General features: G+C 43.7%; 1 long non-coding RNA gene across 1 annotated transcript; it reads right to left on the bottom strand.

The window, feature by feature from the left end:
- Nucleotides 1-313: 313 nt before the first annotated feature.
- Nucleotides 314-1,662, bottom strand: LOC125728163 (uncharacterized). The gene is made up of 3 exons (XR_007388947.1): nt 1,622-1,662; nt 1,215-1,319; nt 314-407 (listed from the first exon to the last, which is right to left on the bottom strand). It is a non-coding gene; the product is annotated as an uncharacterized LOC125728163 (long non-coding RNA).
- Between the last annotated feature and the right edge of the window lie 7,717 nt (nt 1,663-9,379).

The raw sequence follows: 9,379 nt of genomic DNA, 5'->3' as shown, positions 1-9,379 counted from the left end.
AAGTATGCTGTAAAAACCGCAAAAATGTCTTACACAATATACAGATTTTACAGATAGTTAAAGAAAAAATGAAACCAATATTTTGGGGGTGCTGTGGGGGTACTATGGTCATTGGAGGAGGAGCTAGAGCCCCCCCCCCCAAGCTTTTCCTTGGTGCTGCCACTGTTGTTCAGATTAAAAGTAACATTGTCATTAATAAACAGTACTCTGATCAAATTTTTGCATGTACAAACACAATCAAAGTTTAACCACATGTTTAGACACAATTCACACACCTGTTACATTTCCATAATGCTAAGACTCTCTACACTTACTTCATCCACTTTCTTGTTTGGTACACAGTCATTTGATGGATGTGTAAGATCATTACCAGACTGTCTGCTGCAAACTCTACAGTTAATGAATGGCTGCAAAAACACACAGACACACAAAAACAGTATTTAAAGAGTGGTGGGCAATAAATACAGTGAGAGAAGGTGTAGTAAAGATATATCTAATGATTTAAGGCAGAGCTGCTGGAGTGCAGGGTTTAATGACACAGAACAATTTTAGAGGAAAGAGCTTCCAAAGCAGGGTCACCATAAGGCTATATTATACAAAGCAAGTTCATCTAAAAGTATGAACAACAAATCCCGTTTAACTGAACACTGCTCTGTATTAAAATACTGTCCTCCGATCAAGCTAAGTGGTCCTGTAGTTCACTATTTAAAGAGGTAAATTTAAAGGGTAATTCACACTGCACATCTACCCTGCTCTGACCAGGTTTAATTACTGGCTTTCTAATTAAAACAAGAGTTAAGTCCTGCCCTTTCACCACAAAACACCACACTGCCATTTAAGGCTGATTTCAACAATGAGTTTTAGTTAACCTGGCTCGATTGAGTTAACTCTGGGTATGTAAAACCCGCTTTGTAGTACAGCCCACAGGTCTTTAAATAAGGCCAGCTAGGGTTCATAGCTCGAAGCATAATCTACAGGTCACCCCTCAGATGATTAGCATTTGCTTCTGCCTGGTAATCCAGCCTTTAAGCCTGTAAACCTACTAAAATTTGAGAATAAGGTGAAGGAACTGGCTCTTTGAGGCCACCTATGTATTTGTTACTTTATTGTTGGCTAACTTTCCCCCGCAGGGCATCAAAAAAGTTAACATGAACCTAAATTAATTTGCTAACTGATATGTCCAATGCTCACAGTCACAGTGACTCTTTACTTACCCTCTTGTCCATGAAAATACAGTCAGCCCGATGGTCTGTTGCAGTTGACTTTGGACATTTTGTTGCTCTCAAGAGAATCTCAATGTCAATGTATTCACTGCTGATCTAAATCACATAAACACGTTATATACAAAATTGCCTACAACTGTTTTAAAGGCAATATAACAAACAATAATCACCCAAAAAATGGCAAACTGTCACAGACTTGACTGCAGCAGATTCAGAGAGAAACTGTGAGAAGGTAAAATTGACCAGGGCTGAGATATACAACCATCACTTTCATTGTGAAGAGACATTAAGCATCATATGCATTGAAATTAAAACATCAAAATCAATGTGATACTCATTAGTTCAGCTTGCAGATGATGAAAGTTTCACACTTTTGTAAACACTTTCTCAGCAGTTACCTTCGGACGGCCCTGGATGTTATAGAAATTCATGTGCTGACGGGTTCCTTGATGAGCATTTTCGACTGCGAGTTTAATGGCCGTCTTGTGAGTGCAGGGAGACTGTGGTAATCTTGCTGGGCCTCTGTGGAGATAAGCAGAGCTCCATAAGCCAAAACCAGAAGCAGCAGGCGGGTCATCTTCCTCTCAGCTTTGAAGGGAGAAGCAGGACTGAGGACACTGATCTGTGGTCCCCTTATCCAGCACGTCCAGGGGCGTGTCCTTCACTCGAAACAAACAGACCTTTGAACAACATTGGAAAACTCTTCAGGATGAATTGAGGCAGGTGGTCAAGTGGGTTTATTGTTATTTCAGCAATATACACAGTACACAGTGAAAGGAAACATTGTTCCTCCTGGACCACGGTGCAACACAAAGAAGAAAAACAGAAACAACACAAGATGACACAAGTGCGGGCAAGATAGAACTATACAGAGTGAAAGGAGCACAAACAGAGGGAGAAAGTGCAAGATAAACACAAGAGCAACAATACAATACTACAGGACAAGACAGCGCAGTCAAGAACACAGAGTGCAGCCAGAGCTAACCTGAATAGGGGCATCAAGGTTGCCAGGCAGGCAGAGAAACAGAAAATAGAGGTCTACTTCACATACAACAACCCACAGTGGGTGTGGCAGGGAATACAACACATTACAAACTTCAAAGGCAACAACACCGTCACTGTTAACAGCAACGCCCTTTTAGCAAAGGAGCTAAACAGCTTCTTTGCTCGTCTGGAGGAACACAGAGCAGACATAGCCACACTGCCCCCTCCCCCAATCTCCAGCACTCACAGACTCCCTCTGCAGGAACACCACGCGAGAAGGCACATTGCATCTCTAGGTGTGTGGAGTTTAAGACAAGGCAAGTGATGCTACGATAATATAATTCCTTGGTAAGACCCCACCTAGAATATTGTGTGCGGGTTTGGTTACCATACCTTAAGAAGGACATTGCTGCCTTGGAAAAGGTGCAACGTAGGGCAACGAGAATGATTCCTGGTCTTAGAGGAATGTCTAATGAGGAGAGGTTAGCTGAGCTGAATCTGTTTAGCCTCGAGCAAAGGAGACTAAGGGGGGACATAATCCAGGTGTTTAAGATTCTAACAGGTCTGGATGCTGTTCAGCCAAATGGCTATTTCAATGTTAGTTTAAATACCAGAACTCGTGGCCATAAGTGGAAATTAGCTGGAGAACATTTTAAAACGAATTTGATGAAGCATTTCTGTACACAGCGTGTAGTTAGAGTATGGAATAGTCTTCCTGTTATTGTAACACAAGCTAAAACCCTGGGTTCTTTTAAATCAGAGCTAGATAAGATTTTTGAGCTATTAGCTAAGTTCTCCTCAAAGGAGCTTGATGGGCCGAATGGCCTCCTCTCATTTGTAAATCTCTTTGGTTCTTATGAGTCAGCTTACAGAGATGAGGTCCAGAAACTGATAGGTTGGAGTTCAGCAAACAATTTGGCACTAAACAGCACAAAGACAAAGGAATCACTGACTTCAGGAAGGATGGAGGCGACACTGGCCTGCCTAGATGGATGGATGGATGTTTTTATTGACATTGTAAGTACAATGAGATTTAGTTTGGAACGCGCCAGCAGCTACACAGTATATTTACAATTATATAGATTGTGAGGCATAAAATAAGGTGTGAGTAATATAACATAACGACATAATATAAGTAATCATTAATTAATCATTACAGATGGTATGAGGTGTGAACCGCTAGGCTGCTATGGCATGTTTGGTATCAAACCGATGGAAAATCACTCCAGTTTCCAAATCTGGTCAGTGGTTACCACGAAAGTGAATATATCAAAAGTTACACCAGCCTAACGAAAATCATCAATACAAGGGAAATCACTCTGGTCATAAATCTCAAAAGGACTGATACAGACCCCCTTCCGAAAGCCCGCCAAATGGATGGTCAGCCATTGGTCCAGGAGTCGAATTCCTGGTCACTCCTATTCACGAACTTTACACTATAAAACCTGGCACCTCAGAACAAAGCCAGGAGAGGAGAAACAGAAGGGAGGAGAAAACAAAAGACCATCAGCACGAAGAGAGGCAGAGAACATCAGCCCAAGAGAAGAGAAGCCCACAAGAAGCCCTCCTGAAGCCTATCAGTGAAGACCCAGCTGGACAGAGAACTGCAACCAAGCCCAAGCTTCACCAGGAGAGGGAATCAGAGGGGCTCCACTCCAACAACCGCTGCAAACACCGCGCCTCCCTGAGTGCCATCACCCATCAGCTCATCAGCCTCCGCAACCAACTGCCAAGACCCCCCCCCCCCCCACTCTGCAACCAAGTAAACAAACTTCCTTTCATTTATAACAACCTAAACTCCTATTCACCTGCTATATTACTTTAGGACAGTATTTCCACAAATTGCTTGCTTTGCAGAACAGTATTTTCCCTTTTAAGGTTACTCATTTTAAATCTGGTCATTGCATTTTCATGATTACATTGTTTGTGTCCACTCCGTTATTTCGTGTTTATTGTTTGTTAGGTGTAATGTCTGTCTTATGTTAGTTATAGGAATAAATGCATGTCTTTTACACAACTTCAGCCTCCGTTCATTGAGTGCTCACAAGAATCCCTGCCTGTGCGATCTACGCTCTGAAACCTCAAATTCGCCTGAAATATCGCGAGACTCTCTCTCATTGGCCGTGAGGGGAGCTTCGCTACCGATCGTTTACATTACCTGGTGACGCAGCTCGTTGGACAAGCCTTCTATTCTAACCCAGGTTATTACGTGATACTGGTTATTAATGAGTTCCATTTAAGTCACACATTAACAGACTCACGGTGTTTCGCAATTGAGTTTGAGCCGACCATTCAGCATAAAAATTGGTTAATAATCACAAGGCACAAGGTTTAAACTTATTCTGAGCACACAATTTAAACTTTTTATGACCGAACGTGCAGTGAAGAAGCGCTACTGTCAACTGGTTGCAAAAGTCGCACTCATGGCAATCTGAAGGCATTTAAGCGGGATCATATGGGCTTATTATAGTTATTTTTATTTCTATTATTAGTAGTTATATTATTTTGTTTTATTTTCGGTGATTTCATTGTAGTTCTTTCGTATTAAACTGCAGTAAACTTTAACCCTATGTCTGACGAGATTCTCAGATGTAGCGCTTTGTTTCCAGGTTCAATTCGGACGAGTGTCTCCGTTTCTATATATCCTGGGAGAGATCTCTCTATTAGCGAACGGGAATACTTGTTATGAGGTTCTAACCTAAATTATGTTGCGCTTGGACATAAGACCGATAGCTTAGTTACCTATCAGGATCATACTCGTATGTGTGTGCCTGCTTTAGACAAAGCAAGTTTAACACAACTTTGCGCTGTGAGCCAAGTGTGTGTCATTTAGAAATTGGGAGTCTCCTGTGCTTGAGACCCGCCGTGGTTAAGCACCATTTGCGACGAGATATAGTGCACTCACAATTTAAATCTGTCGCCGTAACGCGTGCGCCGTCTCGCTTCAGTAATTGTTTTAAGGGGTTTTATACTGTGCAAGGCACAGAAGAAGGCCACAAGCAGCATGCGCATGCATTAAATGTGTGTGTCACTCATCTAGCGTCGGCAACCGCCTAGCTATATCTTTGGTTACCTCTAGTGGTCAGGCATAGAACTACCACTCCATTTCGAAATTGCGCCTCTAGTGGCCAGGCATAGAACTACCACTCAATTTCGATATTGCGCCTCTAGTGGCCAGGCATAGAACTACCACTCCATTTTGATATTGCGCCCCCGGTGGTCAGGCATAGAACTACCACTCCATTTCGATATTGCGCCCCCGGTGGTCAGGCATAGAACTACCACTCCAGTTCGAAATTGCGCCTCTAGTGGTCAGGCATAGAACTACCACTCCATTTCGAAATCGCGCTTCTAGTGGTCAGGCATAGAACTACCACTCCATTTCGATATTGCGCCCCCGGTGGTCAGGCATAGAACTACCACTCCATTTCGAAATTGGGCTTCTAGTGGTCAGGCATAGAACTACCACTCAATTTTGAAATTGCGCTTCTAGTGGCAAGCCATAGAAGTACTACTCCATTTCGAAATCGCGCCTCTAGTGGTCAGGCATAGAACTACCACTCCATTTCGATATTGCGCCCCCGGTGGTCAGGCATAGAACTACCACTTCATTTCGAAATTGCGCTTCTAGTGGTCAGGCATAGAACTACCACTCAATTTTGAAATTGCGCTTCTAGTGACAAGCCATAGAACTACTACTCCATTTCGAAATCGCGCCTCTAGTGGTCAGGCATAGAACTACTATTCCATTTCGAAATCGTGCCTCTAGTGGTCAGGCATAGAACTACCACTCCATTTCGAAATTGCGCCTCTAGTGGCCCGGCATAGAACTACCACTCAATTTCGATATTGCGCCTCTAGTGGCCAGGCATAGAACTACCACTCCATTTTGATATTGCGCCCCCGGTGGTCAGGCATAGAACTACCACTCCATTTCGATATTGCGCCCCCGGTGGTCAGGCATAGAACTACCACTCCAGTTCGAAATTGCGCCTCTAGTGGTCAGGCATAGAACTACCACTCCATTTCGAAATCGCGCCTCTAGTGGTCAGGCATAGAACTACCACTCCATTTCGATATTGCGCCCCCGGTGGTCAGGCATAGAACTACCACTCCATTTCGAAATTGGGCTTCTAGTGGTCAGGCATAGAACTACCACTCAATTTTGAAATTGCGCTTCTAGTGGCAAGCCATAGAAGTACTACTCCATTTCGAAATCGCGCCTCTAGTGGTCAGGCATAGAACTACCACTCCATTTCGATATTGCGCCCCCGGTGGTCAGGCATAGAACTACCACTCCATTTCGAAATTGCGCTTCTAGTGGTCAGGCATAGAACTACCACTCAATTTTGAAATTGCGCTTCTAGTGACAAGCCATAGAACTACTACTCCATTTCGAAATCGCGCCTCTAGTGGTCAGGCATAGAACTACTATTCCATTTCGAAATCGTGCCTCTAGTGGTCAGGCATAGAACTACCACTCCATTTCGAAATTGCACCCCCGGTGGTCAGGCATAGAACTACCACTCCATTTCGATATTGCGCCCCCGGTGGTCAGGCATAGAAGTACCACTCCATTTCGATATTGCGCCCCCGGTGGTCAGGCATAGAACTACCACTCCAGTTCGAAATTGCGCCTCCAGTGGTCAGGCATAGAACTACCACTCCATTTCAAAATCGCGCCTCCAGTGGTCAGGCATAGAACTACAACTCCATTTCGATATTGCGCCCCCGGTGGTCAGGCATAGAACTACCACTCCATTTCGAAATTGCGCTTCTAGTGGTCAGGCATAGAACTACCACTCAATTTTGAAATTGCGCTTCTAGTGGCAAGCCATAGCAGTGCCACTCCATTGAAATTGCACCTCTAGTGGTCCGCCATAGTAGGTTAACAACATCTGAGTTGGGTCTCTGGTGGTCAACTGCGGTGATACAACACGCATAATTGGACACACAGGTTCTTGCCTGAAAGCAGGAATCAACTTCACAGACTAAATCAGTTTGATCACAATACATTAACATCCAATTAGGTTATTGTTGCATAACTAATTGATGTTTACAATTGAATAAGAAACACAATTCATTTGGTTTGATTCCCGTTTAACCTTTTTGATTTATTTTAGGTTTTATTTCACCTTATGCTTTCATTCATTCCATCTCCCCCAACAAGGGGACTTGCATAGAAGTTCAACCACTATTAACAACAGTAAACCAGTTACGTACACAATCCCATCAGGAAGTCGTTTGGATGTGATCAGTTGAGCCCTTCGGGTGCTGGGTGCTTACCATTCGCTCTCTGTTGGTTGAGCTTGTCTGTGGCTCTGCTGTCACTGCTTGTGATCGTACAGTTTGTCAGAACCGAAGGGGAGTTCTCAGCAATTGGATGCCCAAAAGCGTGTCAGCCCGGCTACACCCACTGACTCATTACGGGCAAGGCTGACAGGTACCTCAGGCGGTCATTACAACTTTTGAGCAGGACTTCGTTTAGGGTGAGTTCTGAGAACGGCCCTAGCTTGGACTCTCACTAGGGTGGGTGATACCAAGGCAATTTTGCCAGCCGATAAGCTCCACCTGGGTTGTCTCAGTTGTGCATACAGAATACGCCCTTCCAAGTTAACATTGCTGGGGATCGGGGGAGTGGAAGCCGGACTCAGGCTTGCTTGGCTGGGAGAATGATTCCTGGTCTTAGAGGAATGTTTAATGAGGAGAGGTTAGCTGAGCTGAATCTGTTTAGCCTCGAGCAAAGGAGACTAAGGGGGGACATAATCCAGGTGTTAAATCTGGTCATTGCATTACATTTTTTTTGTATCCACTCCTTTATTTCGTGTTTATTGTTTGTTAGGTGTAATGTCTGTCTTATGTTAGTTATATCCATCCATCCATTTTCCAAACTGCTTATCCTACTGGGTCGCGGGTGGTCCGGAACCTATCCCGGAATGTGGAATGGGCACGAGGCAGGGAACAATCCAGGATGGGGGGCAGCCCATCACAGGGCACACTCACACACAAATCGTGATTATATTATTGCACTATACTGTATAAATAAAAAGTAAACTTAATACCAGTTGTGGTAATAAAGTGCACAGAGAGTAAGAGAGAGTAGGGTTTCACATAAACGTATGTTCATTAGCATTTAGTATTCTGATGGCTTTGGGGTTAGAAGCTCTTATTAAATCTGGTTGTTCTGCAATGCATACTGCGGTAACGTTTACCAGAGGGCAGAAGTTCAAACATCTCATGTGCTAGGTGCGTGGGATCTTTTTTAAATATAATTATGCATATGTAGAACTAGGGATATGATCCTGTTAAGTATGATAGTTCTGTCTCATTATTGCAGGATCGACATCCATAGTAACTGTGGTGATCTATCCATTTGTGTGCATGTCTGTGTGTGTGTGTGCGAGCGGGTATACCTATCCTACCCCATAGCGTGATAAATACCTGTTTTTTTTTTCCCTTATGGGGACCACGAAACTGAAAACCAGGAAAACTCTATTTTATAAAAATCTGTGACTGCTGTGGAAAAACTAAAAATGCAAAACCTCTTTTATTTTGCTTGGTTACTTATGGTTATGGTTAGGGCAGGGTGGGGGTTAAGATTGTCATAGTTAGCGTTAGCATTTATCCAATAGAAGTCAATGAGCGGGCCCCATAAGGATAGGTATACCCTATGTGTGTGCATGTGTGTGTTTGTCCCATATTGCCTGGGCTTCAGGATACCTCATAACCCGGAACTTCATCAGAAGTAGTTAGAAAATGGATGAATGGATGGATGGATGGATGGATGGATGGATGGATGGATGGACAGATCAATAAAAGTACAGAACATCCATTTTACAAAGAACCATCAACACTAAATGTATGCACTGGTCATGCTCCTGGAAATTAAACTTCTTTTCTGAAAAGCAGCATGTTCATAAATTAGCTGCTGTTATACCTTGGGGGAACAAATGCAGATGAAATTGTAAAACAAACTGCAGTGGCAAAACAGTTCTGGCTGCCTGTGCTGCCCTGCCTGCCCGCCCTCCTGCCCATTACGTCCTGCCTGTGCCACCCTCCTGCCTGCCCTCCTGCCTGTTTACGTCTTTCCTGTGTGCCCTGCTGCCAGTTATTCTGTATTTACATCCGGACTTAACTAATTGAACCATATAAACCATATAAATCAGGACTTT

Source organism: Brienomyrus brachyistius, unplaced genomic scaffold (assembly GCF_023856365.1).
Source record: "Brienomyrus brachyistius isolate T26 unplaced genomic scaffold, BBRACH_0.4 scaffold178, whole genome shotgun sequence".
NCBI lineage: Eukaryota > Metazoa > Chordata > Actinopteri > Osteoglossiformes > Mormyridae > Brienomyrus > Brienomyrus brachyistius.
The sequence above is the reverse complement of the archived record's forward strand: the minus strand, read 5'-3'. Positions and strand labels throughout refer to the sequence as shown.